We start from the raw sequence: 27,097 nt of genomic DNA, 5'->3' as shown, positions 1-27,097 counted from the left end.
ACGTGCACGGCAGATGGGGTAGGGAGCATCCTTTGTTTTTACAGAACCGTGGAACGGTTTGGGTTGGAAGGGACCTGAAAGGCCATCCCATTCTAAACCCTGCCGTGGGGCACCTTTCACTGGACCTGGTTGCTCCAAGCCCCATCATGTTTTAGTGAGACAGTTCATATTTCTAAGGCAAATTATGTTTGACTGATGGATTAAGAGGCAGGAACTTGCCCTCCTCTGGGTCTATCCATGTACAAATGAGCCGTATCCACCATCCCCTCTGCTGCCTTCTGTCAATTTTTTGCCTAAAACCTGGAGTCAGTACCGCAAGCAGCTGTGCACATCTCCTTTAAATATCCAGGAGTCATGGGAAGCAGCAACACTTAATGAGGACCTTATTGTACAACTGGCTTCTCTCTGGACAGGGAGAAGAGTGAATTTGGGGATGCACAGCAGCCTGGCGAGTGGCAGTGCACAAGGAGGGACAGGAGAGGGCATTTTCCCTGCTGGGATGGAGAAGGGAGGTGCATTCCTCTAATCCTCACAGGAAAACCCACAACTCTCAAATCTTATGACACTGCCCAAACTTGGAGAGTGATGGACATTAAATACCTTCCATGATTTGCATGAAAACTGGGGTAAAATACTGCCATATCCATGCTGCTGGCTTGGATTATTTTACAGCTTTGCAGCCTTTGGCTTGGGGCATAGTCCCACTGTGCTGAGCTGTAAAACTACAAAATGAAAGGATTATCTTCTTTCCCAGCCTAACCACATGACAATAAACAGCAGGCAAGTCAAGAAGGAGAAAACACTACGAGGGTACTGCTCAGCATGTAAGGAAGACAAATGGTTTGTTTCATATGACAGTAAAGAGGAAAAGGCACAAATGAGAAGTGACGTGCTCGGATGAACTTCCCCAAGTCCAGCAAAGCGTGGGAAGGGAAAATTCTACAGATGTGACAATCTGCAACCTTCACACTTCACAACAGCCAGGACATGAAATCAGGAGAGCTGTAGCTCTCTAGCAGAGATGACAAAATAATTCCAAAAGATTATCTGAAAGCACAGCAACTTTCAGACATGACCTGGACTGACACTGAAGCCCAGATAAAAGCCCACAGGCTTTGTCACTTGTAACTGTTTACAGCATTTCCAGGCAATGAGAAACAGCTGTAAAAGAGTTAAGAGGGCACAAGGCTCATCAGAGACTCACCCCCAGGTGTTTTGCCTTCCTTTATCCAGTCTGATGCTCCTGACAGCTCCTCATTTGAAGGTGCTTGAGGGGTGGTTTGCAACCTCTCTTGTCAGTTCCCCCTGTGCTGCTCCAGGGAATGCTGAGCCAAGGTGCCTCAGGTAACAAATAGAAGTTTCTGAGGGATTAATGGGGAAAAAAATTGGCTGAAGTGCTTCAAGGTGAAGATTTTGAGTTAAATGTGTTTAGTGTGTAATGATCAGGCAGAGAAAGCAAGTGGTAACTGAGTGAGGTTATTGTGGTATTTTGGCTGCCTCAAATTCTGTATCAAATGAGGCACACCATAGTCTTAACAGGTGGTTATTTTTCTTCTGTATGTGCTATCTGAGCCCAAAATTAAATACAAGCCAAAGTACCCTGAGGTGTGGAGTAATGGAAATAAGAGGCTTCAGTTTTGAAAATGATGCTGTAAATCAGTTTGCTGAAAAAAAATAACCCTAAAAGGATTAAACCTAACAAGTTCCAAGGGAAGTAAATAAGGCCACTGCTGGCTGTTGGGGATTGTTTGCTCGGTGTAATGTGTATTTTGGTCACCATGTCTGCATAGGTGATTCCAGGGAACTGCTCTCTTAGCAGCATACCTGTCCTGCACAGAACCTTAAACACCAAAAGACTGGTGAAAATTGGGGGGGTTTAAAGTAAAGCTGAATAAGGACATCCTTAATTAAAAATCAAGGACATGTGATTAATTTGGCTACAACACACCTGCTTCCCATAGCAGAGGAAAGAATCACATCTGGGTGAATCTGTTCTTCCCAAACTGAGTGCCAGGTGTACATTTTACAGCAGGTCTAAAGGAAATTGAAAAATGCAATAGTTTTTTTTTTTTTAATTGTAATTGATGTAAGAGGAAGATGCAGCCTCTATGTGGAAATGGCTCCTTTCACATCACAGGTTTCTTGGTGGGACACTTTCACCTACGTGAAACTTTATGGTCCCTGAGTAGAATAGTTTCTAAGGCACAAGTAAGGAAATGCAGGGTGTGTGGAATTTTGGGTTTCTCTTTTTTTAGAAAAAGTAAGAGAGTGTTGTACAAAAGGATCAAGGTGCCAAAAGAGAGAACTGCACGTGGCTGTGTTTATGGAGAAGTCTGCTTCCTAACCTGCTATGAACTCCTGGGTGCTCCATGGGGCACAGGAAGATGATAAGAAACATTTCTGGGTTTAACCCAAGGGAGTGACCAAACAAAACCTAAGGACTTTATCACTCTTTGCAACTAGAACTGCTGGAGCCAGGTGGTTGTTGGTCATTTGCCCTGAGGAAAGAGCTTCAAGTTGTGCCAGGAGAGGTTTAGGTTGGATGTTAGGGAAAAATTCTTCGTGGAAAGAAATGCCCAGGGCAGAGGTGGAATTACCACCCCTGGAAGGATTTAAAAGCTGTGTGGGTGTGGCGTTTGGGGATGTGATTTAGTGGTGTCCTTGGCAGTGCTGGATTAAGAGTTGGACTGGATATTCCTGCAGGTCTTTTCCATGCTAAATGATTCTGTGGGTTTATGGCTCTGTGCATCACAAGTTTGACATACAAAGACTCAAAATTAAACAATACTAAGCAATAGGAATTAGTTTTAAGGTGTATTCCTCAGATCATCACTTTCATTTGTTTCCTTGCAAAAAAACTCCTCCCAAGCCTCTAATCACATCTTTGATGTATCAGAGTAAAAACAGATGAAAATTTACTGTGCTGGATTGCTCAGGAAGGTGTCACTCCCAGACTCAGGATGTCTCTGAGTGTTTGCAATCAGATAATTCCAAAAGGCCTCAGGGTAACTTCTCTGGGCTGGAAAGCTGCATTTTGGAATGCTTGGTGTGGAGCTGTGGTTTCCTGAGTGAATGGATTTGTGCAGCAGGTGTCAGCACAGCACAATATTTCATTCCTGCTGTGATCAAGTCTCAATGATTTGGTTCTGGTTACTCAGCTGTTAAATCGTCTCCTGTGTGTAATGCCGTCTGTGCCTGCCCCTTTTTGCTGTAATTTCTTTCATTAGTGCTCATTTGTGTTTCTCTCTGCTCACTGAGATGGTTCCTTGCTTTAATAGGCTGTGCAAAGACTTGATAATTTTTTTTTCCATCGTTTCTATCATTTAATGTTGCAGTAAAAAGACTGAAAATAAATTAATGCTGTGCCGTATAATCCATGATAAATGTCTCAAAGACATTTAGGAAGGTGACTCAGCTCTTAGATGACATTTCAGTTATCAGTGTTCTAATCCTTGAAGCTTTAGGTCCAGATTTAAAGGCATTTAGGCAACTGATCTCCAGTAAATTAAAAAAAAAAAAAAAAGAGAGAGAAAGTTTTTCTAGGACCTATCTTTGATTCAGATTTTCAACTGTGAGCTCTCAGATTGTGCTGAATGCTAAATCCAGACTTGCCTTTACCCCTTTGAGAAGATAACCAGGCAGGAGGAGAAGGAAGAGGAGAGAGACCATATGGAAAACAGAAGACATGGTCTCAAATCTCCTCTCTGATCAACTCTGGAAGATGTTTTTTAAATCCCAGAAAAGAATTATGAGACTCAGGCATTCCTGCAAACACATCTCTTAAAATATTCACCTGAAGAAATTCCATTTTGGATAAATAAATACTCATTGGAAGAAGTGTTTGATCTTGTGTCCTTACCAAGGATATTGGGGAAATATAATGGCCAAACAATAACTCATTTTCTGGCTTTTTGGGTCTTATGTGCATTGAAAGTTGAATTATTTGCACAAAACAAAGCAACTTCAGTGTGATTAATTTATCCAAACCTCATGTTTGCAGCAGTATCTTTGAAGGAAACCTACAGTTTGTCTTCTGCTTCCAATCAAACACCAGTGGGAAACAAAAACAGGTTTTCCAAATCCCAGAGTCCCCTAACAGTGGAGCAAAGCCAGATAAAAACTCTGTGTAAAGGGTTAATCCCAGATTTCCTCTTGATGCACAGTGATGCCTGAGCAGCACCTTTGGAAAACTCCAGAAGATAAATCCCAAGGAACCTGGGATGTCACTGAAGTTTTGTGAGCAGCTGGATGAGCAGTTTGGGCCTACTGGCAGACAGAAAATTAGGTACTGCAGTAATATTAATCACAGTGATGTTCTGTGGGGGGAAAAAGTGAGATTTGGAAGTCTTGGCTGCACCAGGCAGCATCAGGCTTCAGCATCTAAAAGAGCTGCAGGTTCTCTCTCCCTTTGCTGTCTCCACTCAGAGCTGGTGCAGTTTTTGTGGTGTTTGCATCAATGCCTTGGACTTGACATTGGATGCTCCTGACCCTGGGCTGGTGATCCAAAGAATGATTTTCTGCATGTTATCTGAGCAGATTTTGTTAATATTCAGCCTTGTTGTTCCCATTACAGAGAGAATTTGATGTTGCCTCGGGCTTTGCTTTTGTTGGAAGGCTGCTGTTTGCAGGGATCACCTGCACAGTCCTGCTCCTCTCTGCTCAGCAGACATTTCCTCTCCTTCCCTTGGGTCCCCATAATCCCTCAAATTGTTGCACTGACAGGCTGGAAAATGAGGAAAACAGAAATAAACTGACCTTTTTCAAGTATCTTCCAAGTTTAATCAGGAAGGAGCTAGAGCTGTTCTCTTTGGTATGCTCATGGCTAAATGAATTTATTAAATTACCTTTTCTGATCACCTGGAAACACAGTTTGGAACTGACCAGATCCAAAATCCACTAAGCCACAAAGGGGGTGTTTCTATAGCTTTGGGTAAGAATTTGAGAATGCAAAATCCAAGCATTTGCACAGAATGTAATTGAATAGGGTGAAGGAAATTCATAGTTAGAATTGCTGTAAAGCATTTATGTTGATATTTTGCAATGTTGTTTCTTGCAAATTTACCTCTCAATGAGGTTATAAAACATTTGCCAAAGTTGTCTTAAAACTTGAAGCAATTTTTTGTTGGTAGAAATGGTCTGGTAAATTTTGGCTGAAGTTTGGAACAGAGTTATGGGGAAATGGATGTTTATTTGTTAGTTTTCATTCCTCTGAGAGCACTCCCGGGTTTTTTTATCCATGACAAGTGAATAAAATGCTGTGTATCCTTTGGAGATTTTTTTTTTCCTTTTTAACAATGTTCATTTATGAGATCCTGTGTAAGGGGCTGGGAAATTCTAGGAGTTCTTTCCTACAAGATACCTCCAGACACTCCCACAAAAAGTCCTAAATGTTCTTAGAGCAATTGAGTGCTCTGATTCAATCAATTGAATTCAGAGCAACATCCTGTTAGCTTCCCTTACGACACAAGTCACTAGATTTTTTGCTGTCACCTCCAGCCCTTCCCAGCACCCATCTTTTCATCTGCCCTGGATACAAATCTGCTTAGACTGCAGGATTTAAGTGACAAGGGATTTCTTTTTGTGTTTTTCCACCAATCACAACAGAGGGGCTTTGATCCCTTTTTGTGGCTTCTAGGATTCCTCCAAATGACTGTGTAAATAAAAAGATGATAATACAGTAAGCAAAAGAATGAGACTGCACGTGAAAGCATATTCAAATCAAGAGAACCAGTAAAGTGGTTCTCTTGCCAACCACTTTGGACCCAGAGAATCCCAAATATTCAGAGCACAGATATATCAGGAATATCCTGGCTTGCTGTGGTCTGTTTTCTAGGAATGCAGGCAGCTGTGGGTGTGATCTTGTCCACAAACACATCAAACAGGTTTCTTGTACTAGCATGTAAGTTTCCCAACTTTAAAAATAAATATTTATTAAGGCTGTTTAGCTGAATTTTTACCAGGTTGTAGGGGTGTTTTATCTCATTTCAAAATGCTGTTAGCCCTTGTCAGGTTGTTTTACAGTGTGGTTGCACAGCTCCAACACCTTGGTCTGTAGATTATAAATTTCATCAACTGGCATTCACGCAGGTGCCAAAATTGCAGTCTGGTTCTCCTGAAAGGGAGAGTGAGCAGCGAAAGGAGCTGGCATCTGGCTTAGTGCATCCTTGGTCTCCCTCTTCTGGCTCAGCTGGAAGGAGCTGCTCCATCCAGGATGTGCTGCAGCTCAGCATCCCCCTCCTGCCAGGAGCTGAAGGGACACTGGTGAAGAGAACAGGTCGAGAAGCTTTTTTCCAGCATGTGCCTGCGGGTACCAGCATAGAGAACAGAGCAGTGGGGATTTCCAGTCATTTCTCTCATTTTTTAGTACATTAACTACAAACTTTGAGAAAATCATCAGTATCTCTCTACTGCACACATGGAGTGGGGGGAAGGGATGAAGGAGATTTGGAAATATGAGTGGGGAAATATATTCAGGTTGTGACTCAGCTGTTACTGCTGAGCTCTGGCTCCCACGTTTTTCCTGATGGATGGTATTAGAGGTTTAGAAACTCTAAAACTCGGTCACTAAGTTAAAATATCATCAAAATATCAAAAAATATGTTTCTTTGTGCATTTTTATACTGGTGCAAGTTTTGTCTCGGCAGGACCAGGGCAGTGACTGTCCCCTGTGCTGGGCATTGCAGAGCTACCTCAAATCTTGGGGTCAGTTTGGGGCCCCTCAGGATGAGACATTGAGGGGCTGGAGCTGTCCAGGAAAGGGAACAGAGCTGGGGAAGGGTCTGGAGCCCCAGGAGGGGCTGAGGGATCTGGGAAAGGGGCTCAGCCTGGAGAAAAGGAGGCTCAGAGGGGCCTTTCTGGCTCTGTACAACCACTTGAAAGAAGGGTGTAGCCAAGTGGAGCTTGGTCTCTCTTCCCAAGTAACAGGACAAGAGGAAACAGCCTCAAGTTGTGCCAAAGGAGCTTTGAGTTGTATATTGGGAAAATTTCTTCACAAAAAGGGTTGTCCAGCCCTGGCACAGCTGTCCAGGGCAGTGCTGGAGTCCCCATCCCTGGAAGGATCTAGAAGCTGTGTGAATGTGGCACTTGGGGGCATGGGTCACTGGCGGCCTTGGCCGTGCTGGATTAATGGTTGGACTCTGATTTTAGAGGTCTTTTCCAACCTAAATGTTTCCATGAGTTTCTAAGCCATCCTGTCAGATAAATCAGGTGGTAATTTGAGTTTCTTCTAAAGGGATTTTGATGTAAAGAGCACATTTTGTATTCCTTCTCTTTGCCTTTGGCTTTCTGAGCCTTTCTGCCATAAACTGGCCTGTAAGTAGTTTTGGTTTTCTTATAAAATAAAGTGGTGGTTACAGTTGTTAACATCTGACTTTAAAAAAATGCAATATTAGACCTCTGTATTTCACAATAACAGGGATTTTGTGTATTTTGAAGCTGGGCATTAAACTGTGAGTAACAACATCACCACTTGAATTGGCTTCCTTTTCCCCACACCTGGCTTACATATGTGTCACAATATGTGACATTTAGCAGGGAATTTGGCAAGAGAAAATTAAAAAAATAAGTTTTAGCTGGAAGTGTAAGCTCTGAAACACAGGAAGAAACCACAGGAGAAATGGTTTGCCTCAGGATAACAGGGAATTATAACCCACTCTTTGGCTATGGATGATCCTGTTTCTGCCACTTTTGGAACTTTTAACTTGAAATTTAATGAAGAAACCCCTGCCTATATGTACAAAAACAATATCAGAAAAGCTGGATTTGTTTTTGCTGGTTTTGCTGCGTTTGATTTTGATTTTTCTTCATTGCATGTCTCCTCACTGATGATTTATGTGTGAAGTCAAAACAAGATTTCTGAAGTTTGGAAAAGAGCTTGTTCTGGTTATGTTGGTCTTTGAATTGCCCATCTTTGTTTTCTGGCTTTGTACCAATATTTCCTTTGGGGAGTCAGGTGGTGGAAAAGTCCTGCAAGAACCTCCTTCATAGAAACTGCAGCTCAGCCCAACACTTGTTCTACTTTTTTAATGCCATGATTAGGCTTTAATAACAATAATAATGACAAATAAGAGAAGACAACAACTCTTAATCCTATTAAGATTAAGAATTTTAAAATGAGAATAGCATCTTTAACCTGACAAGGTGTAAGCCACCAGTTCCTAAAAGCAGGTTCCCACTGGAGCTTAAATATTACGACTTACCCAACTCTTTAACTCTCTTACCCAGCTAAAGGAATTTCTCTTTGCTGCAGCACAGATTAAAGTTGGCAATGTTATAAATTAGAAATATAGGGGGAAAAAAAATAACTGTAGCAAGATTGAAAATGGATTGAAATTTCTTAGGGAAGGGGAAAGTTGGCTTTAACACCAGAAACTCTTTAAGCTGAGTATTTAGGAGCACAGGGATGTAAACTGTGTGTAAATTTACAGAAGCAGACATATGGGCAGCTGTATCTGTGGGCAGAAGTGAGGATGCCCAGCCATGTGATGTGGTACAGTTTGTCTGCTGTTCCTTGGGAACTTCTGAGGTTTAATTAGTGCAGCACCAAGTGCCTGAACCAACCCTAGAGGGCTCTCACGACTCAGGAACAGAAAGGATGGGACTATCAGAGGAGAGAATTCAAGCTTTCAATCTTCTCCTTTCTTAAGGAAATACCTGCTTTTTGCTTACGCATGCACTGTGCACTGGTGCATTTTTGTTTGAAACAAAATGGTGCATCGTTTTTGTTTGAAACAGAATTAGAAAGCATTTGGGGCTCTACTGTCCCCTCCCCTTCATGAAGTGAGAGAATTTTGTCACTAAGTAGGATTTTAAAAACATTTGTCAAATCTGTTGACAATTTCAAATAAGCTGTTAAATGTCAGCTGATGAGCTTCAATTGTTGGAGTCCCTTGAGAATTATAAAAATTGAAATGAATTGGAAAATGTAAAAGTAATACACCTTCACATTCCCTTCATTCAGAAGGCCCTGGTGCTTAAAAAAAGTCAAATGCAAATATGAGATCAGTGATAAAATTCTTCCCTGTGAGGGTGGTGAGACCCTGGCACAGGTTACCCAGAGAAATTGTGTCTGCCCCATCTCTGGAAGTGTTCAATAATTCTCAGCTTTTTTTCTCTCTCACAAATATAACTTTAAAACAAAAATATAATTTGGGTTTCTTTTATACATCCACTCCTTTGAACTCTTGAGGCCAAGTCCTATCAATCATATTTACCCTATATAATCCATAACATTCCCTTTGCACAGCTTCATGTGCTGGGTAACTTTTCCACATTCACTGGCTATAGCTGTAATTAAACCCTTGAATTTAAAAGTGAAAGTGCCCTGATTAAGGAAATACTTCCATAGCATTAAGAGAACACTTTATATCAAGGATTTTCAAGTGAGTATTTATACACTAATGATTTTAATCCTAATGAGAACTTGATGTTCTCCTCCTCCAGAAGAAAAAGCCCTGGTCTCAGCACTAAACTGATGCAAGCTTTTATTTTTCCTGACATTCTAATTATATATGAGAACAAAAACAAGACAGCACTGCTGGCATGTCAGATGGAAATTTTTTAAAGAGGAGAATGGCAAGAAACTGGTTGTAGCCAAACCGGAAAATCCCACATTATTATTCAGGATTTGTTTGTTTGGCTTTAAAAAAGCAGGAAAGGATTAATGCCAGGCAATATTACCTTTTTCAGCTATATTGGCTGATTGGAAAACATGTTAATAATATGGTTAAAACATTAAAGATAACCTGGCTTGGGTGCCAGTGTACTCAAACCAAAGTGTAAAATAGAAATAAAAAATAAAATTAATCTACCAGAGGAATAGATTTATTTTTTTTCCTGAAACATGACTAATTCCTCAGGAGTAAGACCTGCCTGATATTTTAGGGTCTGGTTTAAAATACTTGTATTTTTGCCTCTTGAAATGCTCATCCTCAGTTTTTATTCAAGCATCAGAAGTGGTGCAGAACTCATGTCAGCAAAGAGAAAAACTTTTCCCCTCCATGGCAACTTTCTTCCATAAAAAAAAAAAATATCATCCAGAAAAGAGTAGGAGAAAGTAGATATTTGTATCTCAAAGTTATTTGAACAAAAAAAATTATGCTCTTGCTGCTGGAGATTGGATCCTACTTTGATATCCACTGGAGTATATCTCAACATTCCCAATAAAGAGAGCATTCCCATGAAACAGATTTAAAATCAAATAACAGCTAGGATGGGAAAGAACAAACAGTCATATTGTGGTCTCCTGAAAAGGAGATTTGCTGGTAAGGGATTATTATTCCACAGTTTAGGAAGGACAGATTGGGTTGGCAGCGGGAGCTGATTCATGCACAGCTTTTAAAAAGTAAAGGTTTGGATTTGTACTTTTAAAAGCATCAGTTTCTGTGAATTTCCACCATGCAGAGGAAAAAAGTAACCAAAATTAAGGTAAAAAACTTGCAAGCTTCAAGCATGTAACTGAGAGTTCCTAAGCAGCAGAAGAGGCACTGGGGAACACTCAAATGTTTAGGCATTTATTTATTTTCCTGCTAGTCCAGAAAATTATGCCTTCTACCCTCTGATCCTGTCTACCTTCCTGCAAAATAAGGCACAAAAGCATCCACTAGATAAAATATGAGGACTTTTTGTAAAATGAAATTATAATTTCCAAGGGGCCCAATGAAATGTGCTGTGCAAGTCTTGTTTCAGGCCCAAAGTACTACAGCATTACTGAATTAACTACAGAATCTCAAATTCAATATATTTTCCTTGAAGCTATTAGTGCTTTTGCAGCCTGAAATCCAGCTGTGAGAGAAAATCATTCTCATCCTTGTAACACCAGAAGAGATCTGGGAGGTGTGTGTTGTACGTGTAGAATAACTATTTTCAAAGAGGAGATACAGGATGTTCAGTGCAGGCTCTGTGTTTCATTGCATGATTCAATAACTCTTCATTGAACAGACAAAGACTTTTCAGATGCTTGTAATAATGTGAATTGCAGGAAAATAGAAAAGAAGAAACAGTCTGATAGATTTTGAGTCTTTGCGTCAAAGGATGAGCTGAGTAACAATGGAGTAGATGTGGATTTGGTTCTGATTTTTTTTTAATACTGTTTCAGGCAAGGCAAACAACGTAATTTCTTTAATTAGCATCTCCTGAAGCACATAAAGCACTTTAGAGAAAATTAAGGAGAAAAAAGAACCAACTGCCCCTCCTCATCTTATTGTTAATTCACCCTTAAGAAAGCTAAATAGACTAGAAACAGCCTGCTGGAGAATGCCAGGATGGGAAACTTCAGCCCAAAGTGGCTCCAGTTCCTATTTTGGACAGCCTTTAGATGTTGCATGATACTCTGAGCAAGGCTGGGCTGGGTGGGGCACAGGGCAGGTGCCCAGGGATGTTTCTAACCCAGAGCAAGAGCTGTGTCCCTGGGGCAGGGCATGATCCTGTCCTTGGGGCTGGGGACAAAGAGGCTTGGGGCTCCCAGGGGTGGCAGCTGCCAAAGAGGCTTTGGGGATCCCCTGGCTCCATGGAATGCTCCAGCATGGCAGGGATGGGGCCTCAGGAGACAGCTCAAGTGTCTCTTGCCCTTTCATGGGGCACAGCCCAGCCAGGGGATGACCATCAGGGTGGCTTGGGCAGGACTGGCCCTGTGCTGTCTCCAGCCAGGGTCAGTGGTCCCTTCAGGCCTGTTCACCCAGACCTGCTGATAAACCTTTCTCCCATCTCCTCCAGGCCATGGTTGTGGCAATCACGCTTCTCCTGGCTGTGCTGGCCATCCTGCCTGGGCAGACAGAAGATCCACAGATTGATATGGCCATGGCCCAGCAGATGCAGCAGCGTGAGGAGTTTCTGCACCAGGAGATGTCGCGGCTGTGGCGGGAGGTTGAGCGCAGAGCCCTGGAAAGAGCTTTCCTCCACTCCATGTTTTACTGGTTCTTTTGGGCTGCTGTGGCAGCTGTGCTCCTTGAATTCTGCATGCAAAAGCAGCTTGGCAGCTGCCCTGAGCAGGAAAACTGCAGCAGCAGAGAGGGCGAGGAGGAGGATGACAGTGAGGGGGATGAAGACCTCAATGGAGCACAAAATGCTGCCAGCTCTTTGGCTTGGCCCACCTTATTTCCAGTGCAGAAACTGCCTGACCTGAGCAGGAATCTGAAGCAGCTTCTGGGTGACTTCTTGATCAACCAAGACTTTTCACAGAGCACTCTGACACCAGAGATTTCCCCACACACTGAGATGAATGGCACCTGTGGATCCTGGAGGGTCCACAAGAACTGAATCTCCTACCAGCTGTTCGTGTTCCTGCAGCCATCCCCTGGTCACTCTTCCATCCTGGAGTAGGACACCGTGGGGCAGATCCCAGGGAGGTGCTCTGAAATCCGTGTGGTGCTGGAGCTCTCCATGGAGCATCTGATGGGGTGAGTTTTCCCTTGTGTTTTCTCCACTTCTGGGACAATGAGCTGCCTCAGGATCAGAGCTCACTGCTCCTAGAAACGCTCTGCACAGGCTCCTACCTACACCTGGAGCAAATCTCCAGCTGGGTGCAAAACTTGCTGTTTTCAGGCTGGCTGTGTTTGCCTCAGTGGCTCCGACACTGCTGCCCTGCTCCTGTGAGCTCCTGCTGAGCAGCCCCTCCGAGGAGCAGAGCTGCTCTCAGATGGTTTTGGCAGTGCAGGAAGGCAGCACAGGCTGATCCTAGGGGAGGCAGGAGCCAGCTTTCCCAGTGTGCTGGTTTAACTGGGGGAGACTTAGACTGGTCAGGGCTTGGGCTCATGTGGGGTTATATTTTCACTTGGTGCCTAAAACTTGAAAATAAAGAGAGATGTCGTTGCTGAGCTGTGCTTGTACAGCATCAAGGTCCTTTCTGCTCAGCTGGTGTCACCTCCAGGCTCATCCACATCAGTCTGCCAGAAGTGATGGGAGCTGCCACCACACTGGGGCTGAGGGATGATGGCAAAGCAGAGGGGACTTGGGGGGCTGAAAAGTACATACAGCACCAGGGGTAAGAACAGGAGAAAACCACAGAGCTTCTGCTGTAGCATGAAGCTGTGTTATAAAACAACAGCTCAGGCAGCTTTGGAATGAAAGTAGGAAACACACATTAAGTCAATCAGAAACTAGTTAAGTTTTTTTAGTCAACAAGAATGAAAAACAAGTTGCTGGGGCTGTGACTGGGATGCCTGATGACCCCTGGTGTGGTGTGGAGGTTTTCCACAGAGCCAAGGCACCGTCAGAAGCGGCACAAAGTGTTCACATGAATCACCCCCTCCTCCATGCCTGAGTGAGCCACACTGATCAACACCACCTGAATATTTGGCCCAGGGGTTGTGTTTTCTGGGGGCAAGTGATCAGGCTTCAGAGCACTCTGTGGAAATGAATTTTTAAGGGTGTTGCTTTGGTCCCTCGCAATGTGAAATGATGCCGGTTGTTTTTTTTTTCTCTCCCTCGCTTTTAACACAACAATTTTTGCCTTTGGGGACCTGCTTTAATTAACAGCATTCTCTGGTTGCACATCAAAGAGCTAGGGAATGAAAATGAGTTAGAACCTGGGCTGTTGGACCCTAGGAGTTTCTCCATCCTACTAAAATTCCAGGATATGAAAGTTGTTCATTTTTCTTCCTCCCACCAATAAAATATTTAGATAGATTCAGCTATTTTCTTGTTTTGAAAAGAGCATTAACAAGTGTTTAAAAACCACCCTGAGTACTGTGTGCAGTTACTTTGAGTCCTCTACCCACTTCTGGGCCCATCACTTGAAGAAAGATTGAGGGGCTGGAGTGTGTCCAGAGATGGGCACGGAGCTGGAGATGGGTCTGGATCAAAAGTCCTATGAAGAGGAGCTGGGGCTGCTTAGCTTGGAGAAAGTCTCAGGGGACATTATTCTATTGAAAATACTCTAGAAAATGGGGAAGTACAAAGAACTTTTTCCTGTTTTAATCCTGCCATTTTTCAAAAATTCACAATTCAGGAACATTCAGGAATATCTGCTTTTCTGTGGCTGTTGAAAGCAAGAGTAGGAGGGCAGAAGGACTCTAGTTTAGTGTTTAGTTTCAGTTTAGTGTTTCTTTGTAGCATATGAGTGAAACTCTGGGTGCCACAACTCTCTCTGGAAATGTAATATTAATTCTAGTGATTTCATTTTCACTTTTGTAAACCCAAAGTTTTTATTATTTGAAACAAGGTGATTTATGGGCTGACACCCCATCCCTGGAAGTGCCCAAGGCCAGGTTGGATGGAGCTTGGAGCAGCCTGGGATAGTGGAAGGTGTCCCTGCCCGTGAGGGGGGTAGGAACTGAATGGTTTTAAGGTCCTTCCCAACATTTTTCTTCAGGAGAAACAATTTCCTTACCCTCCCTTGTCCTTATCCCAGCTTTAACCCCTGCCAGTGCTCAACCAGAAGAGTCTCACTGAGGAATCCAGCAAGTTGTGAAGGTCTCTGAGGTGCCCACTCCTCTCCATCTGACAACTTGAGGCAGGCACAACCCAACAATTTTCTTCCACAGATTTTCTAGAGGAGGGATTGTCATTTTCACAAACACAACTGAGGACATTTGACCAAATTTAAAAAACAGATTTCCTTTCAATGTTATCCTTAAAGCCCCCTTCTGACACTTAATAGCTTGAATTTTTTTTCTTGCTACTCTCTGTTAGACAACTTCTTATGCTGACACCGATTTTAACATTCTGACCCATCAAAAGCTGGACTTTGATAATAATAACTTTTAATTCTTTCCTGGGCAGAAGGAATTTTACTTGATTAAGAACAAGAGCACAAGAAAAGTTCCTTCTGGCTCCAAATTCCATGAATATCTGTATTTTCCATCCTTTTTTTTATATAACTCACAAACATTGTTACAAGCTTGTCAGAGGAAACAGGTCACTGCAGTTCATAAGTAGCTTAAAGCATGCTGCAAACATGTCACTGATACTGAGGTACTGAAAAAAGCCATCAAAGTAATATTTCCAGGATATTTTTAAGTGGTCACACTTCTAATTTGCACCCTACAGGCATCAATTCTGTGAAATTAAGAGGAATGTCTTGCTTGCTTTTTTTTTTGCTTTTTTTTTTTTTTTCATACCGTGCAAGCAATTGAAGTTCCTTTAGCTAAAATTGAGAAATAAAAGCCTTACTTTACCAGGGAATTTTTTATGCTATTCCAAGAAACCAGCAGCTCATTGAATCATAACACTTGTCCAGAAATCACAGAACTATTTAGACTTGTGCCAGTCACAGCCTGAAAGGCCAGGACATGAGCTCCTTGGGGACAACCAATGCATGAAACCCTTCTGCAAAACAATTACTTGCTCACAGAAATTTAGGGTCTCCAGAGAATCATTTGTGTGGTTTTTCTCCCAGTGTGATACAAAATCCAATGGATTGATGAATAAAGATGTTCACAGATATTAAATTGCTGCATCTCCTGGCAAACACATTCTTCCCTCCCAAGAATGAGTAATTAAAGTATTTTTAAACTCAAATTAATCTAATCTTAATCTAATCTTATAAAATTACTTTTCTTTTTTTGGTTGGGATATGGCTGCAGTCAAAAGTAGTCACCGTCAGCCAGAGGGATGAAGTGTAAAAGCCTCTTTTATTCTGGCCATCTTCCTTTTCAAAAACTGTGGGGTGATTCTGTGACATTCTGAGGACTGGACAGCCTGGACTTCTTATTACTTTGTGTCCTGTGGCTTTAAACATTCACCTAAACAATTAATTTGCCAAAACTTATCTACCCATGTGTCTACAGCTACATGTGGTGCATGAACACACTCTTCAAAAACATTCAGAAATAGCTGCAGTTGGGTAGAGATTGAAGAACTAGCTTGGATTTAATTGTTCTCAGGAGCCAGGATTGAGGGAGAGGTCTGGAGCCAGGCTGGGAGAGCTGGGGGTGCTCACCTGGAGAAGAAAAGGCTTTAGAGAGACCTCAGAGCCCCTTCCAGGGCCTAAAGGGGCTCCAGGAGAGCTGGAGAGGGACTGGGGACAAGGGACAGAGGGACAGGACACAGAGAATGGCTTCCACTGCCAGAGGGCAGGGATGGATGGGATATTGGACAGGAATTGTTCCCTGTGAGGGTGGGCAGGCCCTGGATCCCTGGAAGTGTCCAAGGCCAGGCTGGGTGGGGCTTGGAGCAGACTGGAACAGTGGGAGGTGTCCCTGCCCATGGCAAAGGTGGAACGAGATGATCTTTGGTGTCTCTTCCATCTCAAACCATCCTGTGAGTCTAGAAATCACAAGCAGAAGATGTTTCTCCTCATTGTTCAAAAGTTTGAGCCCATTTTTCACACTAATTGCTTCATAAAATTTGTGCTGCCAGGTGGATCACAAACCCCCAAGCAGTCAGTTGTGTGTTCTCCTGCCGCATGAGGAGAGTCCCTGGAAACTGAACCGGACATCCCCCAGCCAACCTGCACACCAGGGCAGTTCCTGCATGAATAACATTCACTGAGGTTTCTATCAAGGACAAAAGATTCTCCTTCCAAGCTGAAAATCTTTGTTTTTAGCTCAGTTGCCTTTCAGACCTCTCTGAAAATGACAGCTTGATTCTTTTACCATCACCAGTTATCACAGCTCCCATGATAGCAGCTAGGAAAGACAGAGATATCCAAACCAGCCTACTCCAGCTAAACTTCCAAAGTGTTTGAGGAGTTTTGACAAACTTGTGGATGCTCTTTCAGTATTCATCATGAAATTTCACCTTTTCTCCTCATTTTTTCCCCCAACAAGTATATAATGGATATTTTCAGATCTCTACATTGTTTTCAAGAAAAAAATTGGCTTTTTCTGTTCCACCCATATACTTATGAGCATAAGAGAAATCTGAATTGCTTTCCAACATTTTTACAAGTTGATTTCTCAGTTTGCCCCAGCTTTTACTGTCACTTGATGGTGATCTGTCCTTCACCAAGTGCAGATAACACCACAGGCCTGCCTCAAGAACCAGCCAGTTATTGATCTTTGGAGCTTGGCCATCTCAATGACTTTATTAACAGTTTTTAAACACAGTTCTGTACAAAGCCAGATCAGATAATAAGCTCAAGAATTGCAATTTTAGTTTAGTTTGATCAGGTAAAAATTGCTTCAGTTTTTGGGGAGTTTTTTTGTTTGTTTGGGATTTTTGAAATTTTTAATTTTTTTTTTAATCCATTATTACAGTACCTTGGTATTTAGGCCATTTAATCTTCTCATAATTTAAAATTCAGTGTAAATACATGCAATTTCTTGAACATGTTAGCAAGTATGAAACTCTTTTTGAAACATTGCCCTATCACTCTGATGTCCCACAGTGTCAGGTTGCCTAAGAAAATAAAATAGTTGCATATCTGGAAGCAGTTATTCTCCTTCCAGGTAGTATAGAATCTGAATCCCATATTTTACTCCCTCTCCTTGTATTTCAGTCCTTTATTATTCTGGACTTCAATTCATAAGAAATTAGTGAATAAATCACAGCTGGTCCACTCTTTATGGCCCTAGGGTCATGTGTATATGTATTAGGAGCACATATTTTCATTTACAGAGAGTTTTAGATAAATAAATCTCTTTCTACGCCATGATCAAATGATCACCTGTGATCAACACCAGTATAATACCTCAAATGGAAATGAAAAAACTACCACACAACACAGGTCTTTTTCCTTTAGATGTAGTCAGAATTTCACTTTTTCCTTAACATTTGGTTTTAGCAATTTGAAACACCTGAAATCCTGCGCTCTGCGGTGCGAATCAACTGTAATACCTGATAACTCTGTTTGTGTGTTGATATTTTTACAACTTCCTCATTTGTAATCCATAGAGGAGCAAGTTTGCCACCACCTAATCCTTTGTGTAACGTTAATACCTTGCATGAGTGAAACAGGATGTGAGTCAAGGCAGGCAGTGATTCTGTGAGCGCTGTTCATTACAATTATCGTGCCTTTAGCAGCTTTGCCAGCTCTTGCAGAAATGTTTGATGTTCCACTTTAGGACTTGAGCAACTTCTGGTTATTTATCAAATGAGATTTTGGGGGGGAAGGGAAAGAAAAAGAATGGAAAATTTTCTAGCTCAGAGTTTGAGTGCTTGCTGAAAATCCCACTACATCCTAAAGGCTGAAAAGGATATTCAAGGACTCACATCCTCATAATCCTAATAATGCAGCTTTTCTGAAAATGTAACTAAAATCCTTGCAGAATCTGGAGAATCTAATATTTTCTGCAGGGATTCTTTTCCAATTAATATGTTAATGTTAGTCCAGCTCCAGTTGTCGGGTCATTTTCTCATGGCAAACAATATTTATTTCAGAAATGGACTGCCCCTCCTCTATGTGTGACTCATTTTTCAGAGATTCCACCATTCCCACTTCAAAATCTAAACTCCTGCATGCTCTGTTCTTAATTCTTATATGGGTGAGTGTTTTAGTTCTGTTTTTCATGATGTATATGTTAAAAAAAGGCCTTTATTTAAAGAACTTCAGCCTTGTTCAATTACAATGTGTGCTGTAACCAACCTACATCTGTAATTTCCCTTAGGGGCAGAAGTCCTTGGTTGCAACCAAGTACCTAAGAATCCAGGAGGGAAAAAAAAAAAGGTATTTTAGACTAAATTATTATGAAATAGGATTATTTTAACTCATTACTTTTCTCTCTGTAACACCTACCTGCTGCATACTGTGCTCTTGTTCTTCTTTTAAGTACAAAATTTTTTCACATTATAATTTTCAGTGAGATCCCCTTCCCTTGCAGAACAGCACAACCTCGTTGGGATACCACCATGTTTTCTGTGGTTTTGGACCATTTTGAAGGTAAGATAAATGCAGATGAGAAATGACACATATTTAGCTTTAAGGATGACAACAGAGAAGAGTGGTGAACTCCCCATATGAAAAGGAGATGCTTTTATGGAAGGTAAATTTCAGCCTAAAGCCAGGCAGGAAAACAACAGGTGAAATTATCTGGGAAATCCTGTACCAGAGATCAAGCAGGAAGATAAATTTGCTCCCATCTCCTTCCTCTCTGGCTTTCACCATTGAATCCCAAGGAATCACCATCTGCATAATCTTTATCATGTGTTCTGAAATACTAAAAACTGTTCTGAAAATATCTGCAACTTTGCTTCGCCTCTCTTCTGCAGTTCTCACCCCCAAATGTGTCACTTCCTGCATTGTTTGTGGCATCTGAGGACACTGGAATGGCAGAAATAACCAGTTTGTTGTATATTTGTAGAATCCTGTGGAAAGCTGTGGGATCTTTGGCCTGATGGCTCCTAAATTGTGCTGAAATCAGGTTTTGGGCTAGGAGCAGAGTTATCCTAAACTGCTGGAGGGGATTTGCTGAGAACTTATCCCAAATTTCCAGGGGTGGCCTGAAAGAAAGCAGCCTCAACTTTCACTTTTATTGCATCAGTGCTGTGCTTCATCAAGGGCACTGTGTGACCTTTCCTTTTGGCAGCGCTGCACAGTGTCCCCAGAGAGCTGCATCCAAAAAGATCCAGCATTTTATTCCGTGTGCACAGAAGTGGAGTGCTCTTGTCTGGGGGCTGGTAAAATTAATTAAGCTAAAGGAAATTTGGTTTGGATGTTTGGTTCGTTGGTTTTCACAGCTGAAGTGAAGGATAAAATCAGCTTCTTTATGATTTGTCAGGGGGGGTAAAAAAAAATCTTTCTTTTTCTTGTTATTAAATTAAACTTCCACACCAGCTGAATTAAGTAGTGGGTTGTTTCCGTGTTTCCATGTGCTCCTTTATCCCTATCTTTCATGCACCAAAGAAAGCTCTTTACAGATGGAAAAAAATTGAGATAAACAGTCATTTTCCAATAACAATTCCCTTTTCCCCATGTGACTGCTTTTCTTCAGAAGGCATCTGCTCACCAAAAATAAACATGAGGATATTAAATATATTTTTTTCCTGTAAGTCATATGAGACCTGATCATCTACTAAAATTGAAACTTGTCTGGGAGATATTCAAGCAAAATTGAAAGGCTTTCCAGGAGTGCAGGAAACAAGTAAAAAGAAGACATTTCTTTTCCTGAATTCAGAAATTGTTTAACAAGAACTACCTGCCTTAGTTCTTATATTCACAGAAAATGCACTGGTTTGACTCCCAGGGTCTCTCTTTCTTCTCTTCTCTTTCTTCTCTTTCCTGGCTTTCAAATTTATTCAGTTTTATTGAGGTGAGCCTGAGGAATTAGAGCTGCTGAAGATGCCATGAGCATGTGATTAAGTGGCAACCACAGAATATTAAATATTGGTGGTGTGAATGACACCTTTATATAGATGGATTTGGAAAAAATACACTTTATATATATATATACTTCTATATCCAATATATATATATATCATGAAGAAAAGATGTTTTACCCTCAACCATGATGCATATTTGAGATGTGGATTCTCCTTCTCATCCTATACTATATGTAAATAACTTGTCAGATATCATGGCACAGATTAATCTCAATTTTAGGCAAATATGTCTAAATACACAGCCAAATACAGGCAATTTGGGGTTTAGGTGGTCTGGGAATGCCTTACACTTCCATCTGTTAAGGTAATTTCAGGTTCTGTAATTGGAGATTCTACCCATTTGTGACCCCAGTTTATGAGAAAAAGAATCTTACAATGTAGAAAGTAGTTTGTTTTTTTTTTGTAATAAACAATAATATTTTTAAATAAATAATAATAAGAAATGGGTCATAAGGCAAATAGCTTCACACTTCACATTTAAATTTCATATCTGCAAAAAAGCATTGCTGAAATTATGGTGTTTAGTTATTCAAATCAAGGCATGTTACTCCTGGTACTCCAAAGGTAAGAAGAATTGGTGTGTTATCTTAATGAAATATGCATTTCTGAGCCTTGCTAATGTTGCAAATTTTGTTAAAGTGGTAACTGTTTCTTTGCTTTTAGGTATTTGGGTTTTGCAGCTGATGGAATTGCACTGGGGACTTTGCTGTGCCCTCCAGGGGCCAGTGCTGAAAGTGTTTGATTTGTCTGCAAGACCAAAATATGTTTTTCTTCCTGGATTCTTCAATCCTGATAGAGCCATAGAATTCATCCCCAAACAGGGCTGTACAACCCAGGGTGACAGATCCTACACTGCTTCAACAAGGGATTTTATTTGCATTGATTAAATCCTGTTGTTAAATTAAAATTAAAACACAATCAAAAAGCAATTAAAAAACATAAGCCAAGAAAAGCTTTGCGTTTCTCCAGCAGCCTACCTAAAGATCTCAGTTTCTTCACCAAATAATATCCAATAATTTTAGATGCTGTATTTAGTGGACTGCCTTCAATCTGACAATTAACACCAATTAACAGCAGCAAACTCAATTCAAAATCAACATAAAAACCAGCAGGTTGGCCATGCAGACACATCTTTCCATCTAGCATATGAAGATTTCATGGCTGGAAACTGAATCTAGGAAAATCCAGGCCTATAATTAAGTCTGAATATTTCTTACAGTTGTTCCAATTAACTGTGGGATCATCTTAGTAAGGACTTTGTTGTCACTTGAAATCTTTAATTGAATCTTGTGCCTCCAAGTAAATCACATGCTGTGGGCTTGTTGAAGGGAGACATAGAATAAAGGACTACAGTTTGTGTTATTTAAATAACAGATGGGATAATTGGATTTTATATTCTGAGAAACATGCCAGCAAAAATGTTGAAATATAACTGAATTAGTTGATCTAATAAATCAATACTGAAAACTTGCCAAGATGACAGATCGCTTCCTCTTTAGTCTGAGAGCAAAACAACCCCCAGGCTGTGTTAAACATATATCCAGGGCAGCAGAGAGCATGGAAGTGAGCACATATCTCCATGTCTTTAATGTGAGTGCTATTCCACAACCCCCTAATTACCCACTGTGTCAGAAATATGTTTAAAGTAACAGGAACCACTCTTTATCTCATTTAATACCACAAAAAAGCCAACCAAACAAAAGAAAAACCAAAAAAAAAACCCCACCAAAACCCCCAAGTGATTTGCTGAAATTCCTCCAAGTCGTTTCTGAAATAGCAGAGGAGTTTGCAAAGACAGGACTGTCTCGAGCCACTGTAAACACCTGTGACCCAGCAGCTCCTGAACACATGAACTCTAATTAATTTCTGTCATTCATTAGCTCCCTCTGTCAGCAGCCATCCCTGATGTGATGGTTTGTGGCCCTATAAACCTCTGCTCACCTTTGCTGATCATTCTTCCATGAGTTCAATCAGAAGGTAACTATGGCAATCCTTCTAATTTTATTTTACATCTGACCCTGCCACAACTCAAAGGCCTTCCTACTCGATAATTTTCCTGATCACAGACAGACCACAGAACATTACCTTCATTTTGGGACCCTTTTAAAATAGAAATTATCAATAATCCTGTGAATTGGTACTGTTTAATTCAAGTAGATCTTCCCCTGACTGCTATCAGAGGATTTTATTCCAGTGACATTGTCCCATAGTACATTTGGCTTGAACTGTTCCATCTGGTCTTTGTGGAATGCAAACTACCCACATTAGGTCATTAAGGAGTTACAATAATTATTTTTCAAACATTAAAATGTACTTTTCTATCAAATACAGTAGATTTCCTGAAGGAAGGTAAACAGGGAATGCTATTGGGAAGAAATTGAAGGGTGTTCCACAGCTGATCTCATCTCAGAAAATGATTCATTACCAAACCCACTGAAGAACACTTCATTTCATGCCAAGTAGCTGCAAACAAGGGCACTGTGCAAAGAGCCCTTCTAAATTAATAAAAGTATATTAATAAAAGTGTTTCTAATAGATCCTTTGATGTGTCATTAACCATCATTAGCACTTGGGAAAGATGAAAAGAGGCTTTAGTAGGAACCCGTTCTGAAAGACACTGAAGAATAATTGTGATGCTCAGGTCTCTGAGATGCTTCACAACACACTCAGGAACCATTTGGGGGATGACAAAAAAGTCTGGGGCTTTTGTGGTGGAAATAAAACCCCATCTCTCCTTCACTTACAGCATTCCCAAGTGACTGTGAGCACGTGGCTTTCGCAGAAGCAGCAGCAGAAAATGGTATTGCCAGACAGATCTGACTCTTCCTGCCAGCCAAGGCAAAATGGGTCTTGTGGAGCATGAGGACATCCAGGGAATTGCAAGAGCTGGCATGAGGAGAGAAATCCTCCCTGAATGATGGAAGACCATCCCTTCTGCCCAAGCAGCACCAGAAAAATCACTTTATCCTGAAATAAGTGGAGTTTTCCATGGCTGCAGAGCTTGTTAGATCAATGCAGACAATCTGCAGTGATGGCTCCTCATGGGGTACCAGAACTGCAGGAGCCTTCACACAGACAACAGCCAAGCCCTCCAACCTTTGATGTGTCCCCCAGGCCTGGTTTTCTTCAGTAAATTGCTTTGACTGTCACAGGAACAAAGGTGGAATAAAAATGAAAGTGAGAAGAAGTGACAGCTCATTCACTGCTACCTGGCTTGTAGAATTAATATGATATGAGGCTGGTTTGATGAGAATTAACATTTTAAGGAAAAAGTGTATTTTAATGAAATGAGAGCATCTGCTTCTCTGTTACTTTGGAGACATGAGGTTAAAAAATAAGAAATACAGACAGGAGAAGATGGCTTATCCTGACCAGTTTTCTGGGGGATTTTTTGGCTGTTGAAGATGAAACAGAGAACCAGAAGATGTGACAGAAACAGAGTGGAGAACAAACTACGTTCGCATGTAGTGCTCATTTGCTTGGCAAACCACATGGGCATTTTTTTGAGGACTTAATATCACAGCCCAAAGATGGAAAACACTGAGTAGTAAAAAGCACTGAGCAAGTGAATAAAAAGTGCTAGTACGTGGTAAAACACAGATTAAATCCTTAGGTAGCTCTGTAGGTGCTTTGTTGCTTTATAATTGTGAATAACTCCGAATTCTGCAAGGTCAAATACTGTAAATTTGTACTGTAAACACCTGCTCATCCCCAGCTTGGACTGATCCTGGGAATTGCCCCAGGTGTCACAGCCATGCCCTGTAGGATGTTTTTCACCAGATCTGGGTTTAAATGGGAGCTCTTTGGCTCAGCTAATTGGGTTCACTCAGCTGACTCCATGATCTCAGAGGTCTTTTCCAGCCTTAATGAATCAGTGATCTCAGAAACGCTGGGGCTCAGCATTTTTTCCTGCAGAGAATCAGTCTCAGCAGCAGTGTCAGTGCTGGCTGGGGTGTCACACACACCCTTGGGCCCACATCTCTTGGGGTAGGCTGAAAATTGTGCAGATTGAACTGCACAGGCTGAAATTCAGTTGTTTCACAGTGCAGCAGCGGGAAGAAAGAGCCAGGCACGAATTTACACCACCACTCACTAGTCCAGCATCAGCTGTGCTGTAAACAACACTGGGGTTCCCAGCACAAGCTTTTCAGGCTTCTTGTGGGTTACACTGATTTTTCAACCAATTGACCTGGTCTGATAATTGCTGAGACATGTCCAGAGTGAAGATGTCTGGTTGTAAGACAAAAACAAAAAAAAAAGTGTCAGAATTGTGGTTTTACACAGAATGACACCAGCCTTCCCTCAGTGGTGGCAGCACCAATTTTGTTATTGCTGGTCCTTAAGCTTTGCACTTTAAACATCCAAAATTTTAGGAGTTTACCAGCTTGTGTTCACTGCAGGCAGCTCTTCCTCCCCATGGTGTTCTTCCAAACAGGCATTTCAGCTGGAGCAGGATGAGTTTGATCACCCTTAAGTGCAGCAAAGCTCCAGCTTGGGAAAAAATGTGTTGGAATGGGCTGGTGTGGATGAATTCTTGTCTATTTAAAGCTCACTGCTTGAGGCAGGCACCTGTGGACAGCAAGGGCTACTAGAAAGGGCCTGGGACCACTGGCTGAGGATTCCATGAAGGAAGAAAAACAAATCTCTCAGTCTGGGGACTGCCCTGGTCCCTGCTGGGCGAGAAGGCAGAAGAATCTCTCCTTTAAAACAAAACACAAGGCTCTGTCTGACTGTGGTGTGTTCTGGAGGAAAATCTGCTTTTTCCAGAGGGATTCCTCTGTGTGAGCTGAAACTAATCACATCCCCTGGAATCAGCCAAAGAGGCCAAAGAATTACAGTAATTTTAGGTTTATTTTTGAGGAAAATAATAATAAGAATAATAAGAATAATAATAATAGTAATGCAAAGATGGCAGCAAAAGCACCTGGGAATATTAACTCATACCTTCAGAGGTCACCTCATCACAGCACTGCTGAAATTAAAACAGCTGCCTAAATGAACTTTTGGTTGCACAGAGGATGAAATTTAGGTAGACTTGAGTGAGAGGGGGTGGAATGACCTTACAACTGCAAAGCACTGGTGAAATGTGACAGCTCAGAACTGCAGCCCCTGTGCTGGACAGTTTGTACAGCTGTGTGCCTTTGATGGGAGGGCAGGGCCAGAACTGGGCCAGGAGGTGGGAAATATTCCAGAGGTCAGCAGTGTTTACCAGATAAAAAAGGAGTGTTAGTGATGGCAATAAAGCAGTCATATTTTCACAAGTGCATGGGATAAATCAGATTGCTTTTGAAAAGGATTTATGTTTTTTTGTAAAGAATCTGAAAGTTATTTATAAAGCCTCTAGAACCTGCTGATTTTTCATTTTTGATACCCCTAAAGCTAGAATCATTGTGTGTGGCCTCCAAAGATTAGTTAGTCCATCTTTTGGTCCCAGGGTAGGATCAGGTATAATTTTGACCTTATCAGGTATCTTGTCTAACCTGTTTCCAAAACACTCCATTAATAGATTTTTAGCAATGTCCCAGGCAAATAATTCCAACATTTCACTATCTCTGCTTTTTGAAACTTCATCTAATATTTTAAAAAGTTTTCTATTGTTGTTGCAGTTTATGTATCTCACTTTCTGCGTACCACAAATATGGAACCAGATTTCTTCCTTGTTTTTGCTGGAACACTTTCCGTGTATGAAAATATATGGAATATATACCCAGCATGCCAGATGGTGAATGAAATGGGGACGTCAGCTGTGGATCTCTCCTCTGTGCCACATTGCAGAGAGCTCCTGATGTCCCAGGAGTAGCAAAAGAATAACTTTGTTGTGCAGCACTAGGTGGAAATTGCAAGGAATCTGTTCCCTAGAGTGATTATACTATTTTTTTTTTTTTAATTGCAGTGAGATATTTATGGATAAAGGTGATATAATGAGGCAGTTAAACCACTCTCCCAATACCCACTGAGGTGCAAGAAGGGAAAAATAAAAGGCAGAGATGATGTTTAACAGCTCATAGGCAGCACCTTTATCCTCATGTGCCCTGTCAGGAGCCAAGTACCAACACCGTCAACTATTCTGAGGTCAAGGTGTTGACCTGCTGTTCATTAGCTGAGCTGCAGAACCTACAGAGGGAAACAAGCTGCTCTGTGGGGAATTAATTTTGCTCCTCTAGGGCAGGACAAGTTGGTGGTACAGCAGGAATTGCTGCTGGTGATCATTAGATGGCAGCCTTCCTTTAGGTTAGGGAGAGAAGGTTCTGAATTTGCTACAGCTCTTCCAACCCACATAAAGAAAAAGATCATTTCTTCCCATCTGTTGTCACTGGCAAGTTTTCATATTTGTTGCTAAGTTGACCCACCACCCACACTGAATTCACCTCACCCAAACCTTCCCTGCCAGGGTAATGCAAACCCTTTTCCCCTTGCAGCTCCTGCCTGACTCAGAGATGCTGTGAAGTGAAAAGTGAGCAGGTTCCTCCCTCTGCAGACACCTCCACATCAGCCTGGGCTGGAGGGATTCATGCACAGACACCCAATCCATGCAAAGGGACACCAGGTGGCAGGATAATAAAAATCATCTTAGTGACCTCGACTTGATTCCTTTTCATTCCTCATCAAACTCGTGTTTTCTGGCAGTGATTTTTTTACTTTACGCTCAATAAATGTCTTTAGGGTGCTCATGCTGATGGATTCCTTTTTCATTCTTTTTTAACAATAAGAAAAGATCCCTTTTCATTAGCAGAAGATTTAAGCTGTACAGGAAGTTCTTTTAATTGATTTTGGCATTCATCATGCATTGAATTAACTGCTTAGCCAGGTCATGATTTTTAGTGCCAAATTGGAGGGATTTTAGAGGGTGTCCCTTCTATTTTCTTGCTTTGAAAGGCAAATTGTTAGCTTGTTCTAATAT

At 41.5% G+C, this 27,097-nt stretch overlaps 1 long non-coding RNA gene across 1 annotated transcript; it reads left to right on the top strand.

Annotated features, from left to right (window-relative positions):
* Positions 1-1,213: 1,213 nt before the first annotated feature.
* LOC148184079 (uncharacterized) lies at positions 1,214-12,812 on the top strand. The gene is made up of 2 exons (XR_015772728.1): positions 1,214-1,344; positions 11,713-12,812. It is a non-coding gene; the product is annotated as an uncharacterized LOC148184079 (long non-coding RNA).
* Positions 12,813-27,097: the final 14,285 nt, after the last annotated feature.

Source organism: Pseudopodoces humilis, chromosome 6 (genome assembly GCF_049639895.1).
Source record: "Pseudopodoces humilis isolate 2021_Gansu_Grassland_sample_001 chromosome 6, ASM4963989v1, whole genome shotgun sequence".
Classification (NCBI taxonomy): Eukaryota; Metazoa; Chordata; class Aves; order Passeriformes; family Paridae; genus Pseudopodoces; species Pseudopodoces humilis.
Note: the sequence above shows the minus strand (reverse complement) of the source record. Positions and strands in the feature narration are given on the sequence as shown.